This window comes from Delphinus delphis, chromosome 12 (genome assembly GCF_949987515.2).
Source record: "Delphinus delphis chromosome 12, mDelDel1.2, whole genome shotgun sequence".
Taxonomy (NCBI): domain Eukaryota; kingdom Metazoa; phylum Chordata; class Mammalia; order Artiodactyla; family Delphinidae; genus Delphinus; species Delphinus delphis.
In genome coordinates, this window is record NC_082694.2 from 85,444,566 (window position 1) to 85,456,225 (window position 11,660).

An 11,660-nucleotide genomic window follows, 5' to 3' on the forward strand; every position below is an offset into this window, starting at 1 on the left:
CAAGCCCTGGCAGCAGAACGTCCACTTGAGACACAGAGTTATTTGCTGAAATATATTTGTTGTATATGAAATAATAAAGTTTTTTGAGGGGGGAGTGCAGAATTTATAATTAAACGTTTTTAAACTGAAATAAGTCCACTATAAAATTAAACAGAACCACAATTTAAAAAATCAAAAATAGAAAAAAAATGTCACAATCCTTGTGAGTTAGGATTTCCTTTCTGTGGTATATTTTCCATCTTTGTACACATATCATGCATACACTTCAGTCTCATAATTGTTTTCATTTAATGATATATTTTAAACATTTTCCCATGACCATAATCTCTAAAAATCTTACCAAATAAGAGCGGGGTATTTGCTTATCCATATTTAGATGTTTGCCATTTGGGGCTATTATTAAAAACACACAAAGAAACAAATGAAGAGCCTTTGGGCCTCAAGCACTTCTTTTTCTCCAGACTGAGTATCATTTCCTTGAGCAAAATTCTCCAAAGTGCAACTGTCTGAAGTAATCATGTGGTTACAAATAAAAATCATGCATTTATCCTTCAGTCATCCCTTCCCCCAGATTAGACCTAGCAATTCATTCTTCCTGCTGAGGCAACATGATTTATATTTAAATGCTCCTGCTCTGCAGCAGGGCTCACTTCGTCATATTAGCAAATGTTCCCTGTAGCTAACTTATCTTAGGATTGTTTTTCAATTAAAAAAAATTTTAACCCAGAAATGTTTTATCTTACTACCCAAGGTATTTATTATCACATAACGGTAGCTACGCTGTAACTAGACTGATTTCTAGATAAGCAGAGTGGTATAAAGTACATGGGGTCCATGGAAGGAAAGACCCACACACAATCTAAGCTAAAATGATACAAACTACATTTGCAGCTTCTAGATGATTATTTTTATTAGCAGTTCATCTAAGGGTTTTTGTCACGTGGGGTCCGTTTATAAATGTCAGTGGTTTTAGAAACTACCATAGGGTAGTGTTTCAGAAAAAAGAGAAAACTTTTAAACCTTCAGGCAGTATCTTAATGTCCCTCATTTATTTATGTTTTTAACGTACTGAATTGCGATAAAAGCTTAGCACACTGAAGCTGGGTGTAAAAGGCCCTGTGCTGGGAATTCAAAACTGAGTGATAGGCCTGGCCCGCCATTTAGCGAGGCGCGTGTGATAAATAAATGGGGAAGTCTGAATCTCAGAAGGCAAAAGCATGGAGAGCAGTGCTTACCTCAGGGATGTTTTACTCCCAGAGGCCCCACCATGAATCATGCCAAACACTAAAAAGTACCCTCATTTCAGGTTGAATATGATTTTCTATATAACTGTGTCTTAACTCTCAGCTGACTAAATGACAGTTATATTTTGTTGACATAACACGACACGGGTGTTACCATCAATTTTGGCTTTTCAGGTTTTGGGCTTCTTTTCCTTTCTTGTTTTTTTATAATACTTTGGAGCTAATACTTGTTTCCAGGCTTTTAAAATACTCAATTTTGCAAAGCTCGCAGGCCCTAGGCACCGTGCCTGCTGTGATCGCGAGTGAAAGGATGCTGACTCAACTCCGTGTCATCCGCAAAATGCCAGGGCAGTTCAGAGCCAGGATGAGGTCCAAAGGGGCCACGCAGAGCTCCCAGGAACCGGCAGGAAGAGAAGCAGCTGGTGAGCCAGGATGACCACAGGAGAAGGCAGAGTGCCGAGTCAGGAAAACGGAGGTGAGCCTGGGATGCAGGGAAAAGCAGGTGATGTGGAGGCAGAGGTATCCTGGGTCGCCCTGGACCATGGCAGTGTGTCCAGTGACTGCGGGGAATACAGCCAGCCAAGGACAGCAGGCCAGAGAATGGAAAAGGCAGGCGAAAGAAACACATCTCAAAGATGCAGGGAAAAAAAAGCTGGCAGCTCTGAAAGTGGGGATGCAAACAAGGCAGGCACCGTTGCCGGGAATGAGGACGACAGCTCTCCGGAGGTCAGCTAGAGAAGGATGCCTGGGTGGGTGGCTGACCAGCTGGAGAAAACACTCTAGAACATCTTAGGCGAGATGTGTGGACTCAGGCCAGGCACAGGTGGCAAGATTCACCAAGAGGGGACGTGTGGGAGAGGATTCTCTCAACCAGCCTCCATTGGGCATCTAGTGGTGGAGGACTGGTGGATACACTTGACCTGATCCTGGACAGCGGGTGGCCAGAAGCCGATGTCCCAGGGCAAGCCAGGTGGACACTGTGAGCCACGGGGGACTTGGGAGAGAAAACCAGGAAGGCGGCTATTAACCCGAGGCCGGAAGTTGACAGTCGAGGCAGATTTCAATGATCAAGGAGCTTTGTAAAGAAAAGTGTTCATCTAAGGCGAGCCCCTCCTTTTACACATAAAACATAAAAGTCCAGGACTTGCATCTGAATTGGTACTGAATGGACTCAGTGGAATGCTTGAATCTGAATAGCGAAGGCTGTGGAGAAGAGGATGGGCCGAGCTGGGCAGGAATCTCAAGCATCCAGGACTAAACTCAAGAGAGAACCGTCCAGTGACAGTAAACTCGACACAAGTCAGGCCCAGACCCGCTCCTGGCCGGCCCCACCAGTGCCAAGTCCCCGGGTGGCCAGGTTCTAGAAGGGGGCAGAGCTGGGCTGGTCACAAGGTCTGTCAGCTGAAAAAGAAACTCACCCCTCCAAGTCCCTTTGGACCATCAGTCCAAGGAAATATCAGGAGAGCCGCATCAGTAGTTTTAAACATTCTGGTATCCACATTAAAAATAAAATGTAAAAATAAGCAAAGGAAATTCATTTTAGTAATATATTTAACCCAATACAGCCAAACTAAAATCATTTCAACATGTAATCAACTTCAACGTTATTAATGAGATATCTTGCTTTCTGTTTTTCACACTAGATCTTGGAAGCCAGATGCTTTCTACACTCAGGACACAGTTCACGTGGAAATGGCCACAGTTCAAGGGCTCAGCAGCCCCACAGGACCAGTGGCTGCTGCCTGGACAGCCCGGACCTCCACCCGCACTCCCCTCTGCCTGCCCGCCTTTGGTTTGCTCCTGCTGTACCAGGAAGAGGTCCCCAAAGAGAGGTCTTATCTGTCAGGCCCCAGGACACAGCTCAAGGCCTCCAACCAGCGGCCCCCTCGGGCAGTCGAGCTGGTCCTCCTGGACAAAGGCTGGACCAGCTGCATGTGGCTGGGGACAGGGAGAAAACAAGGTCACTATCAAGGAAGCATGGCTTCAGGCCAAAGGAAAAGAATCCTAGGAGTGATTAAAGTATTAACAGATAAGAACTGTTCCCGGCCACTCTGCTATAGGAAGGGTACATTCATCGAAGGACAAACTGAAAACATTTCCTTCAGAGACTTATCACGTTTGCACATTCCACAGCCCAGGACCTGGCTTAGGGTGAGGGCTCAATGAATATTTACTGAGCATATTAAAAAGCATGCACCTTACGTTGGAGCTATTTCACAAATAGGAGAAATGGAGAGTGAGCAGTGTTGCTATATGGAAATTCCTGTGTCCCAAGTGGTTGTTTTTAGTGAAACTGCAATTTATAAAATTACAAAAGTTTACGAGATTGATACCTGTCCGTCCTGTTGATTACTGAACAGCACACCCTATCTTGTTCTAGAAACGCTTCACCAGTCCCCCCGCCCCACCCCCCATGGCTCACCCTCACTGTCTATTCCTTCATCTGCCTTTCAACCCCCAGGACCAAAACCATTTTGCCAAGTGAATGAATGAACAAGAAGAAAGAAGGAATGACGAGATTGCTTCTGGACTCGAACATCTTTGAAGGAAAAAGACGCCTACTAAGTTCAACAAATGTTTACTGGGCACCTACCGTGTGCCAGGTGTTAGAGGGGTACAGAAATGAACAAGACTGGACTGATTTCCTGGCCCTCATTGCACCCCAAACCACAGATATCCACGGGAGATTCAGGGGTGCTTGCACTACACTGGCGAGACACCACGAACATTTAAGCCACGTGCACAGTGGTCTGGATCTCATCCCATATGGATTCTTGCCTTTCAGAGAAGAGCAAGTGAGAGCAGCAAAGACATTGTATTAAATCACAGTCTAGCCACGCACCACACCGGAAGCTCTGTCCTGTCCCGTCCACTCGGGGATGCTCTCCCTGCTCCCGTGGTCTCTCACGTTCTCAGCTTCTCTTACTCCCTGGAGTTGCCGTCCAGCCTACCGCAATGAGACAGAAACAGAGGCAGCCGTGGTGCTTTTGGAAAGGGTGGTTTCCATGATAAAGAAAGACAAATGGATCTGACACCAACTGCCCCACCTCTCCGGCTACCTAAACACGGGTGTGAGTGCAGCCTGGAGAGCCATCTGGCCACGGGGTCCAGGGCAAGACGGTGCAGACACAGGAGACGCTGGGTTGTCAGAGCAGCTGAACCAAGGCCAGCCACCAGCCCCTTCCATGGCTTGTCACAGAGGACACAGGGAGTGTTGTGTTGCTGGCCAGACATACAGTAACATACAAGGACATATGCACATGTACTGCATGGCACTGGGAGATGTGTGTTATGGGCTGAACTGTGTCCCCAAAAGATATGCTGAACTCCTAGGTCCCAGCGTCTGGGAACATGACCTTATAAGGGTCTCTGAAGATGATCAGCAGAGTATGACTGGTGACGAGCCATTTTGCCTATCTTAGTCCATCCAGGTATCCCTAACAAAAATTCCACAGACTAGGTGGCTTCTAAACAACAAACATCTATTCCTCACGGTTCTGGAGGCTGGGAGTCCAAGAACAAGGTGCCAGCAGATCTGGTGTCTGGTGAGACCCATTTCTGGTTCACAGACAGCAGTCTTCACCATGTCCTCCCACAGAGAAGGGGCGAGGGAGCTCTCTGGGGTCTACTTTATCAATACAAGGGCACTAATCCCATTCATGAGGGCCCCACCCTCACGACCTCATCTAAACCTATCACCTTCCAAAGTCCCCACCTCCTAGCAACATCCCACTGGGGGTCAGGTTTCAACATACGAACTCGGGGGGCACACAAACCCTGGGTCTATAGCATCACACGTCTGCCTGAGGACAAGAGGGAAGTTAGTAAGGTCTCAGTGAGCGAGATTGGGAGGAGCAGGGAGAATAAACACGGAAGCAGAGGCAATTTCTTAGGGTCCCACGAGCTGAGGGACTAAAGATCCCGTTTTTCTTCTTTCTCATACATCCAGCCCACACACCACTCTACCTCCCACTATCTCAGGCTAACGTTTCAGCAGGACACAAAGAAGAAGAAGCAACTGCGATCCCAGCAGGGACACCCAGCTCTGTCTGGTCCACACCAGCACTGGCACCGCCTCACCCCTGCCAAGCAATTAGGAAGAAATATACAGTTTCCGCCAACAAATTCGGCTCCCAAGGCGCCAGCTCTGAAAGCCTTCGGGAAGCTCTTTGTGTTCCATTGTCCTAGGACTGTTATGAGCGATGCATGTGGTACCAAGAAGTACCGTGTGGCAATCAGGGTGTCAGGAAAAATCAATTTATGGGACTGTTTGTTTCTTTGTGTTCTTAATGGCATAACCAACAGCCAGCCCCCCAGGGTGTCTGCAAGCCTTCCCACTTCCCAGAGCAAAGCTGCTCTGGGAACACACAGCCTACAAGATGCTCTTGAATGCAAACTGGCCCCATGCACCAAAGCAGAGGGGAAGGCACTCAAAAAGCAGACCCCTCGGGGACAGAGAAGACACTCACCACTATGGGTTATCTTACATGCCCTGTAGGTCCAGAACCTCTAACAGCTCTCTTCGTCTATGTGACTCGAGGGTCCCCACCACATTCACCTGGCAAACACTCCAGGAACCCTGATCACCTCTTTACCTAGAGCACCTCTGTCTCCCATTAGAAATATCCAGACTCATGAGGCTGATGGAGCCTCACCCGCAGCCCCGGGTCCCCGACATCCTCAGGAACACATCCTGCAGTGTCCTGCTCTGTGGCCTGACCTCCCCAAAGAGAAAGCATCTTTCGATTTGCTCAGATCTTGCTGGAGAACAGAATGTGAACCCTGATCCCATCTCTTTGTCGATAACCCGCCTCAGGTTCCCTTTTGAACCAGGTTTCTCTATCTTGGATTCAATCACAGAGCAAAAATTCATTTAGAGAGAGCATGATAGGCACTGAGGGAATGCAAACATGAAGAAGTTCCTACCCTTGTAGAGCTTATAATTTAGTAAAAGAAATGATAAAGTTACAGGAAAATTAGAGTAGAGAGGTTTAAGTGCAATTACAGGTTCTGAAAAAACGTTGCTGTGGAAACACCTGGTAGAGAAGAGGCTCCCAGCTCATGGGAGAAGAGGCTGGGGCCTGGAAAGAAAGGGGCCTGGCTGGAGCCCCAGGTCTGCCATTCCGTCCTCTCTGCTCCGTGCCTGCATTTTCTCATCTGCAAGATGCCAGTGCTGGAGGAGTCAGCCTCCACGGCTACCACGTTGATGACCCCACAGCTTTAAGAAAAAGGCAACATGTGTGCGAAGCCTGGAAGGATCATTAGGAATTTGGCACGTGGAGGTGGTGGGAGAATGTTCCAGGGCCTACGTGTGGAAGCTGCGGACAGATCAGCCTGGAAAGACGGGCTGGAACCAAGTGGGGAAGAATCTCAGAAGCTCGATCCAGGGACACATGCGTGACTTAACAAGCAACGGTGTCTCAGCAGGAAAGTGACAAGAGGTCAGTGGTGAGCCTGGAGGCGGACACCACTGGGAACCGCAAAAGTCGTCCCGGGAAAGTGAAACAATATCTGCATGATTCTGGCCTCAGAACACCTACTGAAGAGACTGTTCTACCTTGAGGTCAAAGAGGCCCCCTAATGCAGAGGTCTGCACACTTTCCACCCATGAGCGGGGCGGGGGAAAGCAGCCTCTCTGCCCAGGGGGCTGCCCTTCCTGTAGGGTGTGTGGGCAAGCCTCCGCGCGAAGGAGGCAGCAAGGGGTGGCCAGCGGGGCTGTTCTGGAACGTGAGAGCACCTGAAGACCTGCCAGCTACAGAGGACAAGCAGGGAGGGGATGCACACACCACCTGCCGCTGGCCAGGGACCATGTCCCGGATGCAGAGACAGACCGTCAAGGAACGGCTCCCTGGCTACCCGTGGAGTCCGAAAGGCATTCTGTCCTCCTTCGATGCAGCCTGCGCAGCCCACCTCCCTCCAAACCACCTTTAAACGCTGCCACCTCAACATCAAACATGCTGTTTCAAAGGACTGTTTGAAAACTGACCCTTTGGAGGCCGAAACATGTCCCAGGTCAACCATATCATAGGGTTCCATCTGCTGGGTCTGGAACTCCCTGCCCCACCAGCTCTGCCCGGGTTCCTGCCTGCAGGGTGGAGCCGGCAGGAGCAGGGGTGACCCCAGTCTCACTGCCATCCTTCGCTGGGGCTCACTTCCAGCTCGGAGCTTCCCCACTGCAGGCCCGGCTGCCATCACCTGGGGAATCACAGCAGCCTTGCTCACGTGACCCCGCAGACAGAGCGTGGCGACGCTGGGTTGTAAAACCATGGCTGCCGCTGGGCTTCCTCTCATCTTCCCTGAAGCCTCTCTCCTCTACCAAGGAAACTGGGGGCAGGAAGGGAAAAGGGGGGAAGACTTCTAGGACAGAGGCTCCAAAACCAAAGAATGGAAGTCCCCCACACTGCTGGGATGGTCCAGGAGATTCCAGAAGTGAAAGCAGCGCCGTTGCACCCAGGAGCTTGGTTTGAACAGGGTTCAGAGATAGCCGGGCCACCCTCCAACAGGACAGGGGCTCAGCCCCGCCGTGCCGGCCCGAAGTTCCCTTCCCACCCCAGGCAGTTTCTTGCTGTTCCCAGCCCCAGAATTTGACCCTGATCTTCTCATTTGCCTGGTTAACCGGGACTCATCCTTCGGGTCCTAGCCAGCATCAATGGCTCCAGCGGGCAGGCTGCTCACCACGCCCCACTGCATGGTGCACGCCGACCCCAGTGCTAGAACAATCTGTGACTGTCTACCTTCCGCCCCCCAGGCCGTTGCCTCCTCAAGGTCATGGAGGATATCCTTTTCCACAGGACTCTGAGTTCCATGTCAGCTTCAACATGTACCATGTACCTGGCCTTGGACGCCACAGCTTCTCCTTGTCCCTCTCACCTTGGTAGGCTGGGTACAGTAGAGATGCCTATCCTATGGGCCAAGTGAGAACTGGGTCCGAGCATACAGAGCACTTCCTATCAGCACCTGGTGATGGAAAACGCTAAATGAACACCCACTGTTCCCTGGCTCTCCAGGGAGCCAAACTCCAGGAGACTAGAATATGTTGGTTGACATGCTTCTTCATGCTATCCAGGAACTTATTTTTTCTCTGTAACACTGCATCCAGCTTGTCCACTTGCTTCTTGGTGAAAGCCCTACTCTGCGTCTATCTATAGGCCATTCAGGAAACACAATCCGGTTCAGGCTTTAGATTCCAGGAAAGAAGGAAGATGCCAGACTCTCATCACCAAGGAGCCACCCTCTTCAAAGCCCATCTCTCAAATTATCATCTTTGAGAAAAGCCATTGTTCTGAAAGAAAAATATATATATAATGTTTTTTCTTGCAAAATTCTTTAAAAATGGTTGCATTGGCAATATTGAGGCTCCTGGAAAAGACCTTTAAAGCAGCACGTTTTTATATCTGGATCTTGGAAATCATTTAGACCAACACCTTAGTTTCACAGTTGAAGGAACTGGGGCCACACAGGGAGGTTAAGACACTTGCTCAAGGTCACAGAGCTGGGTCAGAAAGTTGTACAAGCTCTGCCTTTCAGCCCGAATCCCCAGCAGGTATGTGAACAGTTGCTTCCATTTAATTTCTTCATCTAATTAAGAAAAGGTATTCATGTGTGTCAGTAATGCAGAAACAAAGGAGAGAGGAGGCTGGTTCCAGAAAGGATTGCCTCACGTGACTTTTCCAGTCTTAAAGGAAAGAACCTTCAACTTAGTTCTCGGGTCTCCAAGGTAGGAAACTACCCAAGGGAATACAGGGAGGGTCCATCTTCCGTAGAAGCATTCCATTCTACTCACAGCCCCGTGGCTGCCTCTCATCTTCCACACCCCAGGGATCCAGGGGAGGTCCTTATTGGCCAGATGCGCTGGAAGAGTCTGGGGGGCTCCAGACCACAGACCCCAGGGCAGCTGACACGTCTTCATCCTCCCAGTTCTAGGGTGGAACAGGAGAAAGAACAGCAGACCGTCGGGAGAGCTGATGCCAGGCCCAGGCCAGTCATGGCCCTCTGTGTCGCTGGGGCCCTTGACCTCCCCCCTCCAGTCCACAATGTCCTCCGTCACAGTGGGCCGGCTGGCCTGGTGACCTGTGCTGACCAGCGAGCTCCGTGATGCTCTGTCTGCGGGGACAGACTTCCCCTGTCTCTACACCAGAGAGAAAGGCTCTCAAGAAGGAGAAGTGTGCACAAAAGAAGGCAGTGGGGACAAATTATGAACCACAGTGGAAAAAACAGGCAACGTGGCTCCCGGCGTCTGGCCCTGCCGCCGTCTGGCCCAGCGGCACATTCACCCGCTAAACGCCAGCAGCTTCAAGTGAAGTGTGGGCAGTCCCTTCCAAGTCCAAAACCACATCGAGTCCACAAGCCAAGCCCTGAACTCAGGTGAAGACCTGGATGCAGGGATTACACTCGATCAAAGTAAGGGCACCGGAACACGCTTCTAAAACACAGGGATTGGTAAGTGCTCTTGCAGGTTTCAGTACCCCCATCTTCACAGCCCGTGGGCGCCCATACCATCATCTGCCGGCTGCAGCTCTGCCCCCCGCACTTGAGTTCTCCCTTCATCAGCTCCTCTTCCAAGCGTCCTGACACTTGAATCAGAGCTTCTTTAAACAAACTCCCAAACCCCAGTGGTGCTGGATCTGGAAAAGGCCCCTCCCATTAAAATTAGGTCATCTGCACCTTGTTTTCTCCTGAGGTTCTGAATCCATGCCTGACCTTTCGTAAGGGGCAAGGGCACAGGTGGGAGCCCACGCTGGGGACTAAAGGCGACACACCCCACACTGGACAGTAAGGTGAGGTCCCCATCCTTCAACCCCGCCTTCACCACTCTAAATCCGGGCCCAGCTCACTCTCCAAAAGCATCAGTGGCTCCCACTGCCACAGGATCAAGGCCAAAGGAGGCCTGGAATTCAGAATTTCACGATCTACCCTCATCTGACCACTCTAGGCATAATTCCTTTGTACTCTCTAAAAAATAATAAAAGCAAAAATTAAAAAGGTGCTGGAAAACTGCAGAAGACCAGGTCCTGAGTCTCAGTACCAGGAAAGGGAACACTTGGGCTGCAGGCCTGTGGGAAAGTTCGAGGGTCACACTTTGTGTTCCTTCCCCCTTCCTCCGCTGGGCAGTTCCTTCTGGCCTGGGGCCCTTCCTGTCACCTAGAACCTGCCCCTCCTTCAAGCTCTGACCCAGTACCAGGCTCCCCAGCAGCTGGGACCCTCCTTCCCCTGCCTCTACCTCCTGGGCACTGACAGAGCTCACAACTCTTCAGGCAGGTGTCCACACACGGCACTTTCCTTCTCACACTTTACTATCCGCACAGCTTATCTGCCAGCTGCCCCCGGCCAGATTCACTGGAATGTGTCCTTATCAGATCCCCAGGCCCGCTCCTAGAAAAAGGCTTTCCTCCCACAACAGTTCAAAGCAAGACGTGAGGTCCGTTTTTAGTTCAGGGACCAGAGCTCCCTCCCCCCGCAGGGCAGCAGGACCCCCTGGGGATACTCCCCTGGGGCTCCCTCACCCCGCCTGCCTTAGGCCTGGCACAAGGCCAGCATGGGATACTTGTTGAGCGAGATTTTTACTATTATTATAATTGTTCACTGGGAAAAGTGCAGGCAGAGAGAACTTCTGGAGTGCCCATCCAGAGGTCTGCCTATGGAGATCGAAAGGGTGCACAAGGCACCCGTTCCTCCCCGCGACCCTGAGTCTCCAGGCTCGCAGGAGCGCCCAGAGCTGGGTGCCCAGGACAGTACGGGGAAGCTGGGGAGCCACCGCCGGAGGGTGGGGCAGGGAGACCCGCAGGGAACTTTCCGCGCGCCCCTGGGGAGGGGACGGCTTGGAGGAGCGAGGCTGGCGGCCGCGGGCATCGGGCGCCGGGATGTGCCCCGCGGAGGACGCGGCGCCGGCCCACTCTGGCCGGGCTGAACCTTCCCGACGCCCCCACCCCGCCCCGCGCCCCGGCGGCTCGCCCTCGCCAGACCCCGTCCACCGCGGTCGTCCGTCCCGCGGCCCCCAACCCAGGGCCGCTCCGGGACCGGCCGGAGCGCGGGGACGCGGCGCTGCAGAGCCGGCGGACCGGGGAGGCGGGCGGGGTCCCGAAGGGGCCGCGGCACCGGAGCCACCGAGGGGCAGGGCCAGGGTGGCACCCTGGGCGCGGACCGGCCCTCGCCCCTGCCCGATCCCGGCGCCCGAGGCCGGCTCGGCACGGCCACCTCTCTCGGGCCCCTCGGCCGCGCCCGGCTCCCGCGAGGCCGACACAAAGGGGACGCGCGTCACCCACCTGGTCCCGCGCGGCAGGGGCCCCGGGGCCGCCGCTCCTGCTCGGCCACGGGCGGGGCTCCGCGCGCCGTGCCTGTGTCCGCGGTCCGGGGCCGGGTGTCCGCGCTGCGCGTCCGCCGCCGCGCCCGGAGTTGCCCTTTATTCCCGTCCGCCCT

At 52.4% G+C, this 11,660-nt stretch overlaps 1 protein-coding gene across 5 annotated transcripts in view; it reads right to left on the reverse strand.

Annotated features, from left to right (window-relative positions):
- The window catches only part of RNF144A (ring finger protein 144A), a 115,061-nt gene extending 103,401 nt beyond the window's left edge, over positions 1 to 11,660 (reverse strand). For all 5 annotated transcript variants that reach the window (XM_060027151.1, XM_060027150.1, XM_060027149.1 and 2 more), the window contains exon 1: positions 11,507 to 11,660. The gene's annotated coding sequence lies outside the window, so the exon portion shown is untranslated. The remainder of the gene's footprint in view (positions 1 to 11,506) is intronic.